Genomic DNA, 23,265 nt, shown 5'->3' on the forward strand with positions numbered 1-23,265 from the left:
TTCATCTCCAAGAATTTGATGATTAGATCAAAGAAAAGGTAACTGAGCTTCAGACTCTTAGTGAAAACCTTCTAAAGAAAAATTAGAAGATAGATAACATTGAACACACAATGTAGACACTTCCTAATAGCATAAGGAATATGCAAGAAGAAAAAGAAAAAGCTCTGAAGAGATTCACTCTCCTAAGAGAACACTTGTTCCTAAAAGTAGCATTGCTAGAGAATCAATTGGAGGAATGATTGTTAGCAAAATCTCCATATGAAAAGTTTGTGGCTATATATATGAATAGAGAAGAGTTAGCTACATATGCCCTATGTGCGCTAATTAGTATATCTAATGCACTAAAAGAGAGTTGGAAGAAACACTTTGCACAATTAAAAACCAACTTCAGTGATTGCTTTCCCAAGATTTGATACAGCTACTAGATCTTGACAGACATTTTCTACACCTTTTTCATTGATGTCAAAGGGGGAGATATATGGAAAATTGTAATCAATTATAATTGTAAGGGGGAGAAATAAGTTGTAATCATAGTTAAAAGGGATGTAATGCTTTCAAAACATGAATACAATGTTTTTACTATGTTATGGTTATTTGTTTTGATTGGTATGATAAAATGTTTGGGACTTAGCTAATTTTCCCAAAATTATTTCCATTAATGCCAAAGGGGGAGATTGTTAGCAATTTGTCCAATTAATCAAATAAGGTAAGTAACATGGTTTTCATTTATGTCTATTGGAATTACAAATGGGAAATATATACTTCTAAGGGCGGGTGGGGGGGGGGGGATGAATTAGAAGTTCAAACTTAGGCACCTAAAACCTTTTCACCATTCATTAGATGCATGTAATGAACTAAAATGAAATGTAAAGAAAATGCATCAAACATCTAAGCATACACACATTTTGACACTTGATATGATTACCCAGAAACCCTCCAAAGAGAAGGTAAAAATAGGGTGGGGATGACACCCACAGTTGTTCACTACTATAGTAATAAAGTGTCACTTATTAAGGTTACAAAGTGTTGACCATGAAACATGATCTTCCCTATTAAAGGCTTACAAGAGGTTGTTAAGTCCCACCCTATTAAAGGATTTTAACTATTGGAAATATTCAAGACTATGCTAAGTTACTGAGAGGGGATGGGTGAATCAGAACTTCAATGAGTTAGTCCTCAAAACCTGAGTGTCTTCATGTGGGCCAACTTTGTAATATGTGTGTTAACTTGTATGATGGCCAACTTTTTGTTGCAATATTGAAGTTTGTAGGTATCATCCCCACCCTAGTTTTACTTTCTATTTGGAAGATTTCTAGGTCACCAAATATTTGTGTCAAAGTGTTATAGATATTTTCCTGTTTTGCATGAAATTAGATCACATGTGATGAACTAGATGCTAATTGGATTATTGTATTAAGATCTAAAATTGTTAAAGTTTTAGAAATTATTGATTCACCCCTCCTCTCTTAGTAACTAAGAATAGTCTTCAATATTTCCAAGAATTGGTGCTAGAGCATTGTGGTTCTCAAGAGAAAGTTTGATAGCTTGAACAAAGATCAAGTATATGGAGATATTTAGACTTGACAAAGCCATTGACAATGAAAAGCTAGATCTAGAAATGGCCATTGCCCAACTCAAGAAAGCAAAGTAGCAACTTTCCCAATCCCTAAAAAGAAGAAAGGAACTTGCAAATTAGATGAATGATCATCTCTACTTTAAGGAAAGAATTGAAGACTTTTTACCTTCAAGAAGCTTAGATGAAGCAAAAAATGCAATCAAATAAATCCTAGAGAAGAATGGTTCACTGCAACAAGAAGTGACGAAACTGAGAAGAGAGAAAGAAATCTAGTTAGTAAGACTATGCGAAATCATGCACGAGAAAAAAAAAACAAAAGAAAAAATGGAAGGTAAAAATAATGAGATTCAACATCTATCCCAGTGGAAACGATTGAAAAGATCATGAATGAAGAATAATGCAACTAGTAAAGAATGTTTTCAATCATTGTTTTGTCATTGATGTCAAACTTGCTACTTGCAAGAATGACAATTTCTTAAGTGACCCACAACTATCAATTGGTTGATTGACAAGGAGGAGGCAATCAATAAGATGTAACTAGAAAATCAAGAGAAAAGGTTGAAGCTATGATGTTGTAATGAAGTATAAGGATTAGCTAAGAAATTGATGAAATAGTGTATTGGTGACATACTCTAAGACACAGGGAATGGACACACTAAGAAACATCCAAGATGTAAGGTTTAACTAAGTTCATTTCTGAGAGCCAAGAAAATTCTCATTTGAAGCCAAGCAAGTTCAAATTTAGAGTGTGCTGAGCATTCTTTAGGTTTCGAGCAAGATCATTCAGGTGTCGAGTAACACAACATTTCTTTAGGTGCCGAGTGATTCAAGAAAATAGTAGAATCCAAGCAATGCATGAAAGCTTCAAGTGCCAAGTAAAGTAGAAACTACAAAGGATGTCGAACAATCCAGAACCAAAAGGTGTTGAGCATTAGTAAATGCAGGAGAAGTTGAGTAACCTAGTTAATTTCGACCATCAATAAACAAATGATACCGAGGTGCTGCATTTTAAGTCAAAAGATTTGCCAGATCAGTAAAGATAAGTTTTTTTACATTGAATTTTGTGAATTAGTTGGATGATAAGGATGATGAGTAGATGTCACTGAATTTTATGTAAACCATGCAAACGAATTCAAGGAAAATATTGATGAAGTTTCTAGAAGAAACAATTTGGAGGGAAAACAATATCATTCTCTTAGTTCATTTCAAATTGATGAGCAGGAAGACTTGAGCGACAAATGAGGAACAAAAATTCTTTATAAGGAGTTACAGGTCAAAGATCAAAGAGTGGTCATCATCATGTGAAGAAGCCAAGAGAAGGTTAGTGTGAAGTGTCAAGAAGTGGACACAGTGAGGAGTAAGTACAGAGGATTAAGACTCTGAGTTGATCAAGTGACCATAGAGTACATTGGCATAATAAGTGGAAGAACTCAAGGAGATAGATCTTGAAGGGTGGAAAAGCTGTCAGCACTACAAGGAAGAAAAGCAAAGCAAAGAAAAAAATTGAAGAGAGATATGAAATCTGCAAGGTTAGAGTTGCAATCTTTATCAGGTCAAAACCTTTCTAATATTTTCTTACCATTGTATTAGAAATTGAAATCCTACATTGCTAGGTTAGCTTAACAACTAGGTGGATAAGCCTCAAGAAATGGATAGAAGATCCCCAAGAGAAGGATAAGAGATCCTTAGGAGGAGGATAGGAGATCCTTAGAGAGGGATAAAAGGTTCTTTTGAGAAGGTGACTATAAATCCCATGGACATAGGTGGGCCTTATAGCTCTATGTAAATCCTTTAACAGGGTGACATTCTAAGTTGAATGTTCTTACGTCCTCTAATAGGGCACACTACTAACATGGTTTTGAAATCCTTTAACATGTCACATCTGATAGTGTGTAAAGAATTTAACAAGGAAAACCATTAGAAGTTGTTGAAATCAATTGCGCAATTATTTTGTGGGTTTCATCCCCACCCCATTTTTACCTTCTTATTCTTTGAGGGTTTTTGTGTTATGTGATGATGCATGTATATTTTTAATGATTTTTTAATGTTTAATTGCATGCATGATAACTTCAATTATATGCCATCAAGGATTTTAAAAAATCTGTATTGGACATTATTAGACCTTGGATAACTAATTCACCCCCCCTCTCAGTTATTCTAAAAGAATTATAACAATTGGTATTAGAGACCACTGTTGATTTGTTTCAAGGTAGTAGCAGAAGGAAGATCAAGATGTCTAAGAGAGAAGTTCCCAAGCTAAAGAAAGACAACTTTGTTGCATGGAAAAGTTTGATGAAGTTGCACCTTGGATCAATAGGTGACTATGCACAGACCTCAATCATAGTCAATCATGTATACCCTGTTGGACCCCTCACTGTAGAAGACATGAGCAATAAGAAGGAGCAAAATCAAGCGATGCTAGACATTGCTTCAGCACTAACCTATGTTGAGTATGATGACATCAAAGAATTTGATACTACACATCAGATGTGGAAAACATTATCAAACATCTATGGAGGAGATGATAATGTCAAGAGAGCCAAAAGAGAGAGCCTAAGAGGAAAGTTTGATGACATGAAAATGGAAGAAGGAGAGAATTTTGTGCAATATGGTGCAAGGATGAAAAAAGTGGTAAGTGCTATAAGAAGCCTAGGAGGATAGTTATCAAAAGAAATAATATGTAGAAAATACTTGAGAACTTTGCTTCCTATCTATAGTATAAGAGTATCAGCCATCCAGGAGCTAAGGTGTGTACTAGGAAACAAATTTTCATTTGAAGGAATAATTGGAAGACTCACTGCCTTTGACCTATCCAACTTTGACAACTACAAGCCAAAAAACATTGAATCTGTATTCAAAGCCAAGATGATAATAAAAGACAATGAGGAGGTGCAAATAAAGAAAAAGAGTGGAAAAGGAAAGTATGTATCTAGTGACAGCAACACTGATGAAGATGATGTTGAGATAATTAATGTTGCACACATTGCATAATATTGTTATTTTATTTTTTTATTTTTTTATTATGTAATGTTGTACCTAGATGGACATGCAACATGTAAAGATTCTCATGGAATATTCTTGATGAGTTGTATTGTAACATTGTGAAAATATTTCATGTAATTATTTAATATTGGGGAAAAAAGAATTAAATGCCCAATTAAATGTGGGGTGAGTGGGTTAGGTAGCATATGGTTTTAGCACATGGTTTATGTAATACTACTTAGTGGTTTTGTGGGACTTACTACTATATAAGCAGCCACAAGGGTAGTTGTTGTAGTGATAGAGAGATAAGAAGGAGAAAGACAAGAGTCGAGCGGGACAAGGCTTGACAGGTTAGCCAAGGGAGCATTTGTGAAGGTTGAAAGCATGGCATGGGATGTGTGGATTCATGTTTGTTCACATAGTTTGCTCGATTGTGGCTATGGCCATGAAGGCTTCCATGGTTGTATGGAAATGGTATTTTTGCTGAATAATACATGGTGATGGATGCTTTTGGAGGCTGGGTTTTTCCCTCAATGAGGGTTTTCCAGGGTATATATTGTGTCACAATTTTGTGGGTATGTTGTCTATTCTCTTGCATGTGGATTTTAATTCCATGTTTATTTTAGATCTATTATGGGTTATGTGGAAACAATGGTTATATTCTTTGTTTCCAAGTTTCCTTACAAGCGATATCAGAGCTATGGTTTTATTATTGTAACCCTAGATTGAATCCATGGGAATGCATGAGAGGATAAAAGAAAAGGGAAAGATATATGAATGATTTATTGCAGATCTAAGGGTTTTGGATTTGCTGTTATGATGGGATGTTAAAAGATTTGGGCATGTGAAATTGTTGGAGAAAAGGATTTTTTTGATGTTTCATTTAAATGAGGGTTTTGGGGGGTATCTTGCATAAATGACCTCCTAGGTAAAAAAAGACCTCACCATTGGATCTGAGTTGACATTTCCATAAATTTTGATATATAATATGCCCTAGTTTGGCAATGTTCAGAGGAAATGAAAGAGTTTTTTGGTTTCAGCCCATGATGGCCGTCAAATTTAATCCCATCAGAATTTTTGTCACTGAAAAAAATTAAAAATGAAAAATTGTACTGAAAATGGTAAAAAGACTATCTTAGTAAAATAGCCATAACTTTCTCTCAAAATATCAGATTTCAGAGTTCTTACAGGCATTGGAAAGCTAATTCAGAACACTACAACATGGTCTATAATTTTGAGATTTTGTCAGGTTTTAAGAGCCCTAAAGTCAGATGTTGTTTATTTTGAGCACGAATTGGGGCATAACTTGGGCATATGGAGTCAAATTTTGGACTTCAAGTAGTCAACGGAAAGCTCTTGGAGAGCTCTACACATTGGTTCAGATTTGGTGCAGGTTTGGCATGATTTATTTGTTGATATATTGATCTGAATAGTTTATAGATATATTTTGACTATGGTAACATTGCGAGTTTATGACATTGGAAGATTAAAGATTTGATGTCATTGTATACTCAGTTCATATTTCAGATTGGTCTCATGATGATATGGTTATCAATGTTTGGTTTGGATATGCATGATGACTTGTTGGGTCTACAAGTTGTGCAGTGTTGTAAGTGATCTATACTTACAGGTTGCATTTATAGCTTGGTTATGGGTTGTCTTTGCCCATTGATCTTTCATTATTGATGCATATTCAAATTGGTGGCTTGGATTTGGGTTGTCTATGCCCTAAGTCACATGATTTACTATTTTCTTCATGTAGAAGGGATGAGATGTTGTTACCAGGGATAGTCATGGTGGAGGATTGCGGTTGACTATTTTATGTTGATAGGTTGGACACTTTGAGAGATAGATGCTCGGTTCATGGATGTAATCATGGTGCCATAGATTTTTTGGCATGACATGACTGGTTATATAGGTACATCTTTGATGTTCATTAGCTTGGATTTCTGATATAGTTATGGTGGTATATCTTCCTAGTTGAGGATCATGGTTATTTGGTTCCTTTTAAGGAGCTCATGATGTGCATTTTGAGTTCTTTTATGGTTTGATGCCTTGGTTGATTCTCATGGTTAGATGATGGTTTTTCATCATTATGTCATGGATAGCTTGGATACATGGTTTAGTGGGAGCTTGTGATAGTGATGGGGTGACAGTGCAAGATTAGTTCCTGGTTTGATTTGGATTTTATGATGCCATAGGTGACTTGGTACCACAGTTGAGTGGGAGTTTTTGGCATTGATATATTTATTGAGTGTTTGCAGATGTTGGAGGTTTGTCTTAGATCCTGTTGCTGCAGAAGCGTCTTTGACATTTGCATGGTGCACTTGTTATCTTCATGGTGTGTGAAGATGGTTAGATCTTGAGGACTCATGGAGTTCTTGGTTATCTTCATGGTGTGTGGAGATGGTTCTTCCTAGTATGTGGAGATGGTTTTCTTCATGGTGTGTGGAGATGGTTGCATCTTGAGGACTTACAAGGTTATTAGAAAAGGTGTGGTTTATGTTTTTATTTGGCATGTTATCCTTGGGATGAGGATGGTTTCATTATTATGTCATGGTATACTCTTGATACGCATTTAGAGTTGTGACAAGTTATGGTATGTTCATGTGGATCATGTTATCTCTTTGGTTGAGATGGTTAGATCATGTTGTCATGTTTATGTTCCTGAGGCCATGGTTGGAACTTTGACATTGATCTTGGTTTAGTTTCTTGGTATTGAGTACACTGATCATAAGCTAGATACTTAATCATATTGCTATGTTACATTTGGAGTTGGCATGAATTGATTGGTTACAGGTGCTCATGGATACTTAGAGACGGTGGTGACGCTGATTTCTCTTGGATTAGAGAAGTATTTGTTGGGATAGTTGATGGTTTTAGTAGGAAGTTTGAGGGGCAGTCACCTGATATGGACTTGAGAGAAGATTGTTCTTAGATGAGTCTTGGTTGGAGACTTGGGTATCTTGATGAGCATTCTCATTCCCCACTCTTGGTCTACTCGGTGGTTCGCTATTTGAGAGGTATAGCCCATTATTTTCTCTCAGTTGCATTATATTTATGCTTGTCTTTCGTGGATATGGATCTTGAGCTATGGTACTTGAGTTAGTTGTGAAGGGTTTAGTTTGGGAGATGGTTTTATGTTGGGCATTTTCCTTGGATTAGGAATGGTTATTCCTTGGTTTAGGAATGGTTTTATGAGTTTGATCTTCTTGTGAGAGGCTTACATCCATGATGAGTTATATGATATGGTTTGGGTGTTGTTGAGGCTTCTTGTTGGGGTTTTATGGAGGAGATCTAACTTGCACAGTTTACATCTAAAGGTGTGTGTGGAAGGACATGATACGGGTTATGATTTGCATGGTTTCTCTGGTCTTGGTTATCTTCCTAGATGTTCAATTTTTCTTACATTAGATTTGAGATTGTTTAGAGATTGTGATCACTGGTTTGTGCTCATGTATGTCATGTGAGAGATGACATGGTTATTTCTTTCTCTTTCCTCTGTTGGTTGTGGTGAACTTGGGAGACCATTGGAGACTTGTTATGAGAATTGTTGTTGCAGGATATCAATTTATGTATTGTGGATGTCCTTGATGCTACATGGATTCACTTCTTTGAGATGTTGTGAGTGGATTGGTTATAGATTTGACATTATCTTTTGCAGTGGGAGCTTCTTGGTATATATGTGGCATGTATTGCTCTTGAGGCTTATGATTGTAGGTTGCAGATTAGATATGTCAATGATATGAGATTCACTTGTTATACCTTTGAGGTATGGATAGTTGGATGGGTTTGGCACTTTGCTATGGGTGCTATTTCAGCTATGGATATTTTGACAACTATGGATACATGTGATTACCTTTGGATCAGGTTTTTTTGTGCTTGACATTTCAGTTGGTATAGGATTTTATGATCTTCTAATGTGACAGGTTGGGTGGCTTTCTCTTTGGATGGCTTCTATGTATGTCCAGTGGGAGTGGCATAATAGGAGGTGAGATCATTCATGTTCGAGATGCTAGATACTTTGATTTTGTTGGGGGTACCAAGATGGAGCACTTGGTGTATTTTGATCCATGATGGTGGATGTGTTGGGAGGGATTGTTCCCTTGTTCATTTATGTGGCTACGGATTGACCCTATGCAGTGTATACAACAAGTGGGAGATTGTTGAGATAATGGATGTTGCACACATCGCATAATATTGTTATTTTATTTTTTTATTTTTTTATTATGTAATGTTCTACCTAGATGGACATGCAACATGTAAAGATTCCCATGGAATATTCTTGATGAGTTGTATTGTAAACATTGTGAAAATATTTCATGTAATTATTTAATATTGGGGAAAAAAGAATTAAATGCCCAATATTAAATGTGGGGTCAGTGGGTTAGGTAGCACATGGTTTTAGTACATGGTTTATGTAATACCACTTAGTGGTTTTGTGGGACTTGCTACTATATAAGTAGCCACAAGGGTAGTTGTTGTAGAAAGAGTGATAAGGAGAAGACAAAACGCAAGAGTCGAGTGGGACAAGGCTTGACAGGTTAGCCAAGGGAGCATTTGTGAAGGTTGAAAGCATGGCATGGGATGTGTGGATTCATGCTTGTTCACATAGTTTGCTCAGTTGTGGCTATGGCCATGAAGGCTTCCATGGTTGTATGGCAATGGCATTTTTGTTGAATAATACATGGTGATGGATGCTTTTGGAGGCTGGGTTTTTCCCTCAATGAGGGTTTCCCAGAGTATATCTTGTGTCACAATTTTGTGGGTATGTTGTCTATTCTCTTGCATGTGGATTTTAATTTCATTTTTATTTTAGATCTATTATGGGTTATGTGGACACAGTAGTTATATTCTTTGTTGCCAAGTTTCCTTATAGATGATGTAGACAAATCAAAGGCATTACTAGCAAGAAGATTTCATAGAGGAAGAGGCAAATTCAAAGGTAAGCTACCAATCATTTGTGTCAATTGTAATGAAGTTGGTCACATTGCAGCTAGATGCACACAAAAGAAAAATTACAAGGATGGAGGAAAGTTCAAGAACAAGAAAGAGGACAACAAAGACAACAGAAGTAAAGGCAAAAGATGCTACATTGTTGAAGAAGACTTTGACAAGAATGATGATGAAGTAGTCTATGTGGGTATGAAAGATGAATCAGATGAAGATGAAGCAACTGCCCTAGTAACTTGCATGAACAAGAATAACAAATGGATCATAGACAACAAATGCTCTCATCACATGACTGGAGATAAAAGTAAGTTCATTTCCTTTACTCAATATGATGGAAATAGTGTTAGATTTTGTAATAATGCACCATGTTACATCAAAGGGAAAGGTAGTATCAAGATTACTAAAAAGATATCATCTGATAATGCATACTATGTTGAATTCTTGAATTATAACTTGTTAAGTGTCTCACAGTTAGGCAACCTAGATTTTAAGGTTGAATTTGAAAATAGAATTGCCAAGATCTATTTTTCTCAAGGAAGTCTAATAGGAAAAGGTGACCAGACTAGGAGTAATTTGTTCAACCTAGACATGGAAGATGCTTCTTGTCTCATTGTTCATATTGATGATGTATCCTTATGGCACAAGAGGCTATGTCATATAAATTTTGACAATCTAATAAGCATTAGATAAATGAACAAAGTCAAAGGTCTACCAAAGGTGAAGAAGCCTAATAACACCATGTGTAAATAATGCCAACTAGGGAAGATGACCAAGTCAACTTTCAAAAGAAAGGCTTATATTTCTAGTGAAGTATTAGAGCTAGTTCATACTAATGTATGTGGACCTATTGAACTGCAAAGCTACAAAGGTGACAGATAAATAATGCTATTGTAGATGACTATTCAAGGATGACAATAGTCATGTTTTTGAAACAAAAATTAGATGCATTCCAAATGTTCAAATGGTACTTAGCCAAAGTTGAAAAGAGACTGGGAAGAGCCTAAAATGTCTTAGATCTGATAGAGGAGGTGAAATCACATCAAAAGAATTTGAAGAATTCTGCAATGAAAGAGGAATCAAAAGGCATACATCAACACCTAGGACTCTACCTCAAAATGGTATAGTAGAAAGAAGGAATAGATCAGTTATTGATTGCATTAGGACCTTAATGATGGAGAAAAATGTTGCAATCAAGTACTAAAGAGAAGCTATAAGTACAATAGTCTACACACTCAATAAAGTTCAAGTCAAGAAAGGTACACATGCAACACCTTTTGAATTATGGTATGGGAATTCTCCTAATGTAAAACATTTCAAAATATTTGGATGCAAATTCTATGTATATAAAGAGTCTAGAAATGAAAAGTTTGATGCCAAGAGTGAGGAAGGAACATTTCTTGGTTATTCTACTAGAAGCAAAGCTTATAAGTGCTTGAATGTTAACACTAACAAAGTAGTAAAAAGCACAAATGTGAAATTTGATGAGCTTGTAGAAATTCAAAATATTGAGGACACTCAGAAAGTAGAAGAATACAAGACCTTTGTATACGTTTATGAAGGTACACCTAATAATGGTGAAGTTGCAACTCAGAATGACAATTAGCAACAAAATCTAGTATTTGTCGAGTCACAGACAGTGAATGTCGAGCAGTAGACACATTCAGAAGTCAAGCTACAGAATATAGAGAATGTTCATTCAGATTCTGAGAACTATCAACATGAAGGAAATGAAGAAATATCTGGTGAAAATGAAGATTTAGATTCTGAAAGAGACAACATGCAAACAAGGAAAGAACCAGTATTGGCAAAGTATGTAAGAAGACATCATCCTGTAGATCAAATTATTGGAAACAAAGAGGTAGGACCAATGACTTGGAATAGACTCAAAAGTGAGACATGTCTGCTCAACAAAATGGAACTAAAAATAATAAGTGAAGCCATAAAAGATGATGACTGGTGCAATTCTATGAAAGAAGAAATAGAACAAACTGAAAAGAACAAGACATGGACCTTAGTCTCAAGACCAACTAACAAGAATGTTATTGGAACCAAGTGGGTGTTTAGAAAAAAGTTAGATGAGAATGGTGAAATCACAAGGAACAAGGAAAGACTAGTCTATAAAGGGTATGCACAAGAAGGACTACACTACGAAGAAACTTTTGCTCTAGTTTCCAGAATGGAAGGAGTAAGGACCTTACTGGCATATGCAACCTTCAAAGGATTTAAAGTCTTTGAAATGGATGCTAAGTCTACATTTTTGAATGGTATACTTCAAGAGGAAGTCTACATAGAGCAACCAAAAGGATTTTTTGATGAAAATAACAAAAACAAGGTATGCAAATTGCAGAAGGCTCTATATGGATTAAGGCAAGCCCCTAGAGCTTGGTATGAGAGACTTCACAAGTATCTAGTGAAAATAGGATTTGAAAGAACTAATGACAAAAAAAACATGTACATCAAATTAGAAGAAGGTAAGGATATCCTTGTATCTAAAATCTTTGTGGATGACATAGTTTTTGGAGGAAAGGAAGTACTTTGCAAAAGTTTTGCTGACAAAATGAAACATGAGTTTGAGATGTCTATGTTTAGAGAAATCAAGTTCTTTGTTGGATTGCAAGTACATGAACTAAAACATGGTATATTCATGACATAATCAAAGTACATCAAAGAGATTCTCAAGACATTTGGATTGGAAGACTCCAAACCTATCAGTACACCAATGACAATATGACATAAGCTATCCAAAAATGATGAATCAACTAAAGTCAATCAAACAATGTACAGATCCATGATTGGAAAACTACAATATGTTGTACATAGAAGACTAGACATAGCATTAGCAGTTGGAATAGTGGCTAGATTCTCTACTAATCCTAGAGAGAATCATCTCATGGTAGTAAAAAGGATAATGTGGTATCTCAAAGGAACTAATGATTTTGGCCTATACTACAAAAAAGAATGAGAAGTTTGAGCTCAATGCATACATAGACACAGATTGGGGATGCACCATTGATGATAGGAAAAGCACAAGTGGAGGAGCATTATTCTTAGGTAAAAGGCTAGTTACTTAGACTAGCAAGAAACAAACATGCACATCTCAATCTAGTGCAAAAGCATAATATGTGGCAACAATAGTCAATTGCACAAACATTGTGTAGCTCAAACATCTATTGAAAGGAATGAAAGAAGAGGTTACCAAACCTATGATATTGTATTGTGATAATACAAGTTCTATAAATATATCCAAGAATCTAGTAATGCATGCAAAAACTAAGCATATAGCAATCAAGTATCACTACGTCAGAGAATTGATGGAAGACAAAAAAGTGAAGATGGAGTTCATTCACATAAAGGAACAAATTGTAGATATCTTCACGAAACCATTGACCAAGGATCCTTATGAATATCTTAGAGGAAAGTTGGGGGTAATGCCCCTAACTCAAGTAGTCTAAAGCAATAAAGAAGCTGCCCTGCATCAACAAGAGTATATCCTTGCAATATTAGAAGAATGATGCAGAGGATGACAACAAGAACATAAATTCTAGATCATTCACAAGCATGCTAATAGAGGGAGAAAACATGAGATGTGAAGCTTATATTTAGCATGTTGAAGATGCTACATCTTTGGCATTTATGTCAAAGAGGGAGATTTATGAAAAAATTATCAATGAAAGATATGGAGATGTATGAGAATGTATGAAATGAATGTATGATAGGAGAGATGAAAGAGAGAGAGATTTAGAAGAGATAAGAAACTAATCAGCAAGCTCCTATGAAGGATCAAGAATGCAGAGTAAGGATGTAGTAGTCAAGAGGGAGAAGAAAAACAAAGGATTTGATTTGTATCAGCAAAAGAGGGAGACATGATACAAAAAGGAAGATATATAATGACAACAATTTTTCTATTTGGTATATAATTTTGGTGCTAACTAAGTTGATCAATTGATTAGTTTGGTTTGCCATCAATGCCAAAGAGGGAGATTGTTGGAAATGATTGAAAATATCATGAATGAAGAATAATGGAACTGGTAAAGAATGTTTTCAATCATTTTGTTTTCATTGATGTCAAACTTGCTACTTGCATGAATGAAAATTTCATAAGTGATCCAAATACTATCAATTGGTTGATGGACAAGGAGGAGGCAATTAGTAAGATGTAACTAGAGAACCTAGAGAAAGGTTGAAGTTATGACGTTGTAATGAAGTATAAGGATCAGCTAAGCCATTGATGAAATATTGTATTGATGACATACTCTAAGACATAGGGAATGGAACCATTAAGACACATCAAAGATGTAAGGTTTAACTAAGTTCATTTGTGAGAGCCGAGCAAATTCTCAGTTGAAGCTGAGCAAGTTCAACTTTAGTGTGTGTCGAGCAAGATGATTCAAATGCCGAGTAGCACAACAATTCTTCAGGTGTCGAGTGATTCAAGAAAATAGTAGAAGTTGAGCAATACAGGAAAGCTTCAGGTGTCACGTAAAGCAAAAACTAAAGAGGATGCCAAACAATCTAGAACTAGAAGGTGTTGAGCATCAGTAAATGCAGTAGAAGCCAAGTAACCCAGTTAATGTTGAGCATCAGTAAACCAATGATGTCGAGTTGATGTATTATTTATTAAGTCAAAAGATTTTCCAGATTACTAAGAATAAGTTTTTTACATTGAATTTTTTGATTTAGTTGGATGATAAGGATGATGAGTAGATGTGACAGAATTTTATGTAAACCATGCAAACCAATTCAAGGTGAATACTGATCAAGTTTTTGGAAGAAACAATTTGGAGGGAAAAAAATATCATTCTCTCAAATCAATTCAAATTGATGACCAGGAAGACTTGAGTGGGAAAAGAAGAACATAACTTCTTTATTAGGAGTTATAGGTCAAAGATCAAAGAGTGGTCATGGTCATGTGAAGAAGCCAAGAGAAGGCTAGTGCAAAGTGTCAAGAAGAGGATATAGTGAGGAGTAAGTATAGAAAATTAAGAATCTAAGTTGATCAAGTGACCATAGAGTGCATTGGCATAACAAGTGGAAGAACTCAAGGAGATAGATCTTGAAGGATGGACAAGCTATCAGCACTGCAAGGAAGAAAAGCCAAGCAAAGAAAAAAACTGAAGAGAGATCTAAAATCTGCAAGGTTAGAGTTGCAATCTTTATCAAGTCAAAACCTTTCTAATACTTTCTTACCATTATATTAGACATTAAAATCCTACATTGCTAGGTTAGCTTAACAGCTAGGTGGATAAGCCTCAAGAAAAGGATAGAAGATCCCTAGGAGAAGGATAAGAGATCCTTAGGAGGAGGATAGGAGATCCTTAGAGAGGGATAAAAGGTTCTTTTGAGAAGGTGCTTGTAAATCCCATGGACTAGGGTGGGCCTAAAAGCTCTATGTAAATCCTTTTATAGGGTGACATTCTAAGTTGAATGTTCTTAAGTCCTCTAACAGGGCACACTCCTAACAAGGTGTAGAAATCCTTTAACAGGGTCACATCTAACAGTGTGTAAAGCCTTTAACAAGGAAAACCATCAAAAGTGGTTGAAATCAATTATACAATTATTTTATGGGTGTCATCCCCACCCTAGTTTTACCTTCTTACTCTTGGAGGGTTTCTGGGTCAACAAAATTCTTTGTGTTATGTGGTGATGCATGTTTACTTTTCATGATTGTTTAATGTTTAATTGAATGCATGATAATTTCAATTATATGCCATCAAGGATTTGACTAAAATTTTTATTGGAAATTATTGGACCTTGGATAACCAAGTCACCCCTCCTCTAAGTTATTGTAAAAGAATTCTAACATATCCCTCTAGTAGACTGACTTCATCAATCAACTCACCTGAATCAGTTGAATGAAATGATGATGAAATCCCAAGAAAACATGAATCATTTGAAAGAACAAAATCTTTGTAGAAAAAAAGGAAAAGTAGGAATTGGATATAAAGAAGGAGAATCCTCCAAACAAGGTTCTCAAAAGAATCACATACCTGCTTACAATCACTGTGGTAAGATAGGTCATACATCAAACAAATGCTGGAGTAATGGAAAAGAAAAATTTAGTGGAAATTTCTACAATTCTAATCAACATGGTCATAGGGCTAATGAGTGCAAAGAGAAACCAAAATTTGAAGGCAAGTGTCACAAATGTAAGAAGCAAGGACACAAGGCATTAGAATTTAAAACAAAAACATTCAATCTAGTAGAGAAAATTTTAAAAGAAATATTTGGTTGGGATTACAATATCTAGCGTAGATTTCATTACTATGGATTATAATACCTTCTCCACCGAGTAAGGTCGGGTAATAGACTCAACCAAGAAAGGTTAGGAGTAACAAAAACACCTATGATTACTGAGTCATGAAGTCTTCACCAAGTGATCAAAGTAGAATAGTGGATGATAGTTTGTCAAGGATGATGTCAACTCATCTACCTTTGTATCAAGCATTAATGATGAAATTTTAAGAAAAGGAATGAAATTGAATTCATTTCTTACCATGAATTTTCATGAGCTATTGCAAAGAAAATATTTTTAGTGCAATCAATTAAATTGAGAAAATTTCCTGCAATTAACTTTTTTAAAGTTCTCTCAAGCTACTGCTCAAGTGAAGATGGCATCAAGTAGTAGCAAGGTGAAGAAATGGTCTGACATGTTGGTTTGAGGAGTTGAATGGAAAGCACCACATTTTGAGCTCATGCTTGCAGTTGTTAAAACCCTAGACCAAAGTGGAGCTCAATCCCTCCCAAGGTACTTCATGTTAACAACATTCATACTCATTTAAAATGTTTTATTCAAGAAATTGGTACTCTAGAGATGGATGATGCCCTAGGTTTTTTATGTGTTGATGGAACTCTAAAACTTGAGAATCAACATGTGGAGGAAAAAGGATTGACACATATTCTACATATGCCCCAAGAATTTCAAATTAAATGGATTAGGTTTATCCTTAGTCTAGTGTGTGATGGACAACTATGGTTAGAGAAACCAATTTTGATAACCAAGAAGATGATTCATCAATCACTAGCCTTCCCATGCTTGCCAAAGCCAAATCAACAAAAACCCTAGGTTGAGCAGAGTTGGAGAAGAAAACCCTAGCCAAATGGGATGGAAGAGGTATGAAGATAAGACATGTTATAGATGCAAAATTGAAATTTGGTATTTATGTTATTGCTCATAAAATATATAGTTCAAGCTGTCTCAAAAGTGTGTCATGTGGCGCCATGGATCTACCATATAAAGTGGTTTAAAAAAACCTATCTTATGACCTTGTGGAAGAAATTCAAAAAAGAGATGGAAAGTATTAGAACATGAAAGAACAAACCATGAAAATTTGGCTGATTGTTAACCTATCTGTTTAAATTTGTTTCCCATCTAAAGGCACTATAGTTTGGAGAAAGGATGTGCTTGTTCTTTATCAGATAAATGAATATATTACATAAATAGGTGAGAATTATAACAACATCATGGACAAAAACTTTGATACATTCAAAGAGAAAATGAACAATAGGTTTTGGATTCCAAAGAAGTTAGTTGAAGACTACAAGGATGATGTATGCTTTATGGTGGATAGTATAAAGGTATTAATCTAGGTAGTTAGGCCTAGAGTTGTGTGGGTCAAACCTCTTAGATATGAGGTGAATATTTATGAGATAAAGGACATCATTGAAGTCATTGTCAATGAACTTGTTGATCCCAAGGCCCCTTATTTTAGTACTTATGATGAAGCTAAGGCCAACATTGAACTAGAAATAAAGCTCCCTAAAGCAGTAAACAAAGGAAAGAGGAGGATAGAAAAATTGGAATCTAGCACACCTCTCTTGTCAATTGCGAGAAAAGGTGAGGATGTGGAAGAAGAAAAGGATGTGGAAGAATCTAAGAAAGAAGAACCTACGAAGAAGAAAGGAAAGCTAATCATCACCAAGCTAGCCAAGCCATCCACTACATCCTTCACAAGGAGGTCAAGGAAGAAGACTGACAAAGAAGGGGGTGAAATTATATTTAGCTGACCTCCACCCACCTTCTAGGATAGATTAAAGGAATTGAAAGTAGGTGCTGGTATAGCCAACTTCAAAGCTTTAAAATATGAGACTATGACCAAGGCTAAGCAGATCATATTGAAGATTTGGTCATGGATGAAATGGGTCAATGAAAGTATTCACTTGACTAGTTGGCAACTTAGATTTTGAGTACCTTAATGGAGAAAATCAAACCGATGTGGGAATATACCAAGCAAACTATCAAAGATATATATGCACAAATATTGAGACAATTGCTACTAAGCATATCAAATGCTAAGGTGAATAAGGCATTAAAGGAAAATGAAGATAAAATGACCCTCAAATTCAAAGCCTATTTAATTTTGATGAAAGATATTAAATATGTTGTGAAAAATGAAACAAATAACTAGAAAAACATCTATCATCTTCATAAACCAAGTGAATATCCAGTTGAAGTAAAAGATGATGATGATGATGATGATGTTGACAAGGATGAAGAGGATGATGAAGGATCAACTTAGTTTTTCATAGTTGATTATGAGGAATTCAAGAAGCAAGAAGCCACCAAGGAAGATAAGCAACATGACGAGGAAACTGACCTAGTCAAGATAGTTGTGACAATCATTGCCTCACTTCCTCACTCTCTAGGAAAACCATTAACTACATCAAGCATGAAGACAACTTCAGCAAGTTTGGTTGTGCCTACAAATGATACATAAAATGTCCAATCACTCTTTGCACCAACTCAACCTAGCACATCAATGATAGAAGTAACCTCTGCTTCATCTACCAAGCTGTAGATTCCCTCTTCCTCTACTAATTTTGTATCATCAGTTATGGATATAGTGGATTCTACAGTTTTGAGTACATTAGTGGTAAGCTCTCCAATTTTTTCTACTTTAGTTTTGGATTCTAAAATTTTGACTTCATCAATTTTATATTCCTTAAGTATCTCAGTAAGTATTCCATCAATGATTACAATATCAATTTTTACTGCAAGTCCAAGTATATCTACTATTGTTTCCATTTTGGACACAAAGGAAATAAGTAAAAGGATAGTTGAGCCTAAGGCTCAATTGAGTACAAAATTTTTGGGGAAAGGAAAGGAAATAGAAAAATACATTGATCTAGATGAGGAGATAGTATTCCCAAATTGGGATATCTAAAAGCTTACTCTAGACCAAATGAAGATTTTTGTGAACTCCTTCAAAAAAAGGAAAATAACAAAGACTTAGAGAGGAGAGAGATAAGGAGTATAAGATTATTAAGGACACTAACAACATTTTGTCTAAGGAAATAGGAGTTGAGATTGATTCTTATCAACCTATTTTGTTTCAATTAGTAGACATAGTCCAAAAATTCAATGAGGGCGCAGATGGACAAGACAATCTAATTGAGAAGGCTGAAAAGAAATTTGATAATAAAGTCCTAGAACATATTGCTTAGCAAATAGCTATTCATCAAGTAGAGCTTTGTACAATTTTGGTCAGTCTTGAGACATCCTATTCAAATGTGTCATCACTTTTTGGGAAGCTATGTGATGTCCCTGAGTTCACAAAGGAAATCAAGGACAAATTGTCCAAAATTGATATAGATCAGATATGTAGGTGGAATTTCTAAGAGAAGAAGCAAGGATCTAATCAACATTAATTTATATACAAAATATGATCCTTCCAAACATGGTTACAATGCAAAACATATTGTATATTCAAAAACTTTGATCCATGACAACAACTTCTCTATTGTAGATCATATGATAAAGCTATCTATAAAGGTAGAAATTGCACTTCATACATGCAAGATGTTGCAAGAGAATTGGGATAAAACCTTGCCAATCATTCTCAAGGTACACTCTGAATTCTTATCTCATTTTGGTGTCTCTTTGTAAATAAGTTGTTGGAAATAATCAAGACTAGCTAGGTTACTGAGAGGGGAGGGGTGAATTAGTAACCTCAAAAATTTTAACAAATTCAACACTTAACAACATAATCCATTCACCATTAACTTATGTAATCTACTACATGCATGAGAAACTAAAAGATAAATATTCATGGTACATGAATACAATATTTGTTGACCCAAAAACCTTCCAATAAGAAAGTAAAACTGGGGTGGGGAAGATACCCACAAAGCTTCAATATTGTAGTATAAAGTTGGCTTGTTAAGTCTTACACTCATCACTTCTAATGATCTACCCTGCTAGGAGCAACAAGGACTGCTAGGTCCAACTTGTTAGAGGTTTTACAAAAATACAATGAAGTATGCACTTGTTAAGAGATTTAAACAAAAGACAGTTAAGTCTACCCTATTAAAGGATAGGAATCTAATTCACCTGTTAGGATGAAATAGTAGATCTCACATACAACTAAATTGCTGATTAGATCCTTGAAATGTTGATCACCTCTTGTGATAGATAAAAATTTACTACTCCTGATTCAACCTTGCTAAATACCTTTCTCTACTACTAATTCACATTCACATTCACTCTTCTCAAAACATTGCTTCATCTTCTTCCATAATTCATACTTGGGCATGACACAATATATTACATATATACCATCCTATTTCTCATTATTACAAGGTTGGCTAAATTCCAAGTTAACACAAATATTATGGAGTCAGGCCAAATGTAGAAACTCAGGTTCAGTAAGCTAACTTGGTGACCTTTAGATACTCAACATCCACTACATTACTCAGTATCATCATGCATTCAGTAGAAGTAGAGGCTCAATCAATACTAATTACTCAAAATAGCTCCAAACTTAGTGAACTCTAGAGACTCGGTAGATATAATGTCACTGGTAAGAACTAAATACCATGTTTACCTTGCTTGCACTTGGTAAACACTACTCATCCCATCACTCGATTAACACTTTCTTCACATCACACAAACTGATCACTTGGTAGACACTACGAAGCTCGGTAACAACTGACTACTTAGTGATAACTACTGGACTTGACAATACTTGTTTTCACTTGGTAACTTCTAGAATGCTCAGTGTGAACTGTTGAACTATTGAACTCACTTGGAAACCATTGGATTCTTGGTGAACATTGGATACTAATGAAAAATATAACTTAATGCCAACAATGTCCCCCTTTGGCATTAGTGACAAAAAACTTCTTAGCCAAAACTTATGTACAATGTCATGCTGATTTTGATTTTTCAAAATTTGTCTTTGTAATTCTGTTGTATATACATTTTCACATATCTCCCCCATACAATGTACATATCATAACATAATATCATGCAGACTGTATATACAAATATTTCTTCTTAATTCTCCCTCTTTATTATTATGCACAAGTCTCTCTCCCTTTTATTTTGTACTGTACATATGTCTCTCCACAAATATCTCTTTCTCCCTCTTTTTTGACAGTAATGCCAAACATTTATACACACCATACTTATACAAAGACACTAAAATGTCAGAGAAACTTAGAATGTACCTTAAAAATAAGAGCTAATGTCTTATCCCAACTTTCTTGCATAATTTTGTAGGTTTGAAGTGCAACTTGTACTTCTACTGAGAGTTCAATCATATGATCTGCAATTGAAACTTTGTTATCATGGATGAATGTTTTTGAATAAGTAAGATGCTTTTGTATTGTATCCATGATTGGAATGATCATCTTTTTGATGTCTATTAGTGTAGAGTAGATCCTTGCTTCCTCTCTCAACAACTTAGCCTGCATGTCTAATAGGAATCTGACCCTCATGTGATGTGCAAAGCTTGAACTGGGGGTCAAGCTGAAATTTTTGAGCACTGGCCTTTAGATCCTCATCTATCTTATTCAATTTTCCCTTTATCTCCTTTGTATACTTGATAACATCACATAGCTTAGAAAAAACATATGTTACATTTGTAAAATAATTTTCAAGATTACCTACAATTGAGGAAAGCTCTATCAGATGAATAGCAATATGTTGAGCAATGTGCTCAAGCACTTTATTGTAAAACTTTTTCTTAGACTTTTCTATCAACTCTTCTTGGCTAGTAGAGTCCTCATTGAATTTATTTACTACTTCTTCTAACTGTAACAAAATATGTTGAGATGAATCAACATCCATGCCTATAGCTTCTAACAAAATATTCTTGGCACTTTCTATGATTCAAAATTTTTTGTCCCTTTCTTCTCTTAACTGCTTCTATCAGGCCTTTTATTCAAGAAGTTGGCTAATCAATCTCAGTTTTTCCATAGTAGCATTATCGAAATCTAACTTAGGAATTTCAATTTCCTTGTCCAAATCTATATCTTCATCAATTTCTTTTCCAATAGTCATAAGTTTAAGTGGTATCTTTGGTTCAACTTCTGAACTTACTACTTTGGACTTTGGAATAGAAATAATGGTTGAAACTATAGGTCTAGCAGTAAAAAATTGAATGGTGCCTATTGATGGAATGCCAAATGGAGCACCAGAAGAATCCAAAATTGATGTAATTATATGAGGAATATTGATAGAAGTACATACAATAGGAGCACTTACTAGAATATGCAAAATTGATGTAGACAAAACTATAGAACTAGATGTTGTACTTATTGCTGATGTTCCTAATTTGGGAGCTGATGAAGAGGAGGGTTGCAGCTTACTGGATGAAGTGGTAGAAACTTCCCTTAGTGATACCTATATTTGAGAGGGAGCACTAAGTGATTGAGTAGATGATGTAACTATTGTGGTTACAATCACACTTGCTGACGCTATCTCCATGCTAGATGATGTAGCAATTTTTGGTGGAGGGTGAAGAAGGGAGGCTACAACTTATACAACTATTTGAACTTGATCATTTTATTCTTATTCTCCTTCCTTATCTTCCTCCTTAGCTTCATCCTCCTTTATCAATGCTTGATAATCCTCAGCATCAATAGTGATACAAGGTATATTATCTTCTTCATTATCTTCATCCTTGTCACTATCATTATCATTGATTTCCACTCAATTTTCACTAGGTTTGTTCAAATGATAAACATTTTTCCACATATTTGTAGCATTCTTCACAACATATTCAACATATTTTATTAAAACAAGACAAGTATTGAACTTTTAAAGTCATTTTTCTTTCATTGTCTTTCATTACTTTATTCACCTCTGCATCTGTCAAGTTAGGCACCAACTGGTTTAGAGTTGGAGCAGAAATATCCTTGATAGTCTTAATGGTTTTATCCCATCTAACCTTGATGTTTTCTAACAAAAATATAGATATTTTTGATGTAGACTAATCAAGAGAGAATTTACATCTTCTTAATTTGTCCATGATAAGATCTTCAACCTCTTTTTGTTCTACTGGAGCCTTGGTCTCATATCTTAGTGCTTTGAAGTTATTAGTTCTAGAACCTACTCTTAACTATTTTAATCTTTCTTGAAATGTGGAAGGGGGCTTATTAAACACAACTTCACTACTATTTTTACCTTCTTTCCTCTTAGATCTCTTGGTAAATACAGTTGTAGAGTCCTTGGGTGGCTTGGTGATAATCTCCCTGCCTTTCTTTCTTATAGGCTCTTCCTCCTTTTCTGATTCATTTTCTTCATTCTTAGACTCTTCGTCATCTTCACCTTTTCCCTTAGTAAGCATAAGAGGGGCACTTGTAGTTTTCTATTTTGAAATCCTCCTCTTACCTTTGTTCATTGCCTATGGAAGCTTAATTTCTAGCTCTATTCTGCTCTTTGCTTCATCATAAGTTCCAAAGATAGGTACCTTTGGATCTATAACCTCATTCACTAGGGCTTCAATTATCTCTTTTGTTTCATCAATATTAAC

The sequence above is a fragment of the Cupressus sempervirens genome, chromosome 5 (assembly GCF_028749045.1).
Source record: "Cupressus sempervirens isolate cs-2001-9-10 chromosome 5, ASM2874904v1, whole genome shotgun sequence".
Lineage (NCBI taxonomy): Eukaryota > Viridiplantae > Streptophyta > Pinopsida > Cupressales > Cupressaceae > Cupressus > Cupressus sempervirens.